This window comes from Penaeus monodon, chromosome 31 (genome assembly GCF_015228065.2).
Source record: "Penaeus monodon isolate SGIC_2016 chromosome 31, NSTDA_Pmon_1, whole genome shotgun sequence".
NCBI classification, from domain to species: Eukaryota; Metazoa; Arthropoda; class Malacostraca; order Decapoda; family Penaeidae; genus Penaeus; species Penaeus monodon.
Genome location: NC_051416.1, coordinates 36,331,088 through 36,331,868, shown reverse-complemented (window position 1 = coordinate 36,331,868; position 781 = coordinate 36,331,088).

Genomic DNA, 781 nt, shown 5'->3' with positions numbered 1-781 from the left:
GGGGTTTTTCAAAATTATTTTTGTCGTATACCCCAATGGAGATTCCAAAATTTTTTTTTACACCCCTAGCATTTTAATTTAAAGGGAAAAAAAATTGATGATAAAAGCAGTATGGAATATATTAATGTGTAGTATATATATGTTATTGTACCAAAAACAATCATAATATACTATCTCAGTAGTACTAGTACTTTTATATAGTTATTGGTTTCATCTTATAATATTATATATAATACTTTTTCGTAATTGTTAATTTGTTTAAATTAAGGGGAAAGCAGATTATGCATACGCTCTACTTCGGGGGGGGGGGCTGTCTGCACACCCCCTCTTCCCTAATCAGCCTGTTCCATTAAAATCCTGTCTTTAAAACTTCACGTTGCAAAAATAGGTAAACCCAACATTAAAATAAGAACTTCCCAACCCGGAAAAACGTCAGAGCTGAAAAACTGAAAAATCCCAAATGCTTATTTTTTCCACTACAGTATAAATTTAGTACAATTCTGTTTAAAAAAACTTTTTGTGCCAACCATGAAACTTCCCTCATTTTTTTGTGCAAATTCTTAAATTTTTAGTAATCCTTCCCTGGACGCTGTTTAGAAAATGGTTTCCTCTTATATGATGCCTTTTTCAGCCCTTCATGCACCGCATATCTACTCCCGGCTTTTTTCACTGACAGGTGCAATTAACTCGCACACCTGTAAATGCGCAAAAAACCCAAAAAGGGAAACCGTACGACATCAGTTCGAAAGTACCCCCCTCTCTCTGCGATTTTTGGTATAAA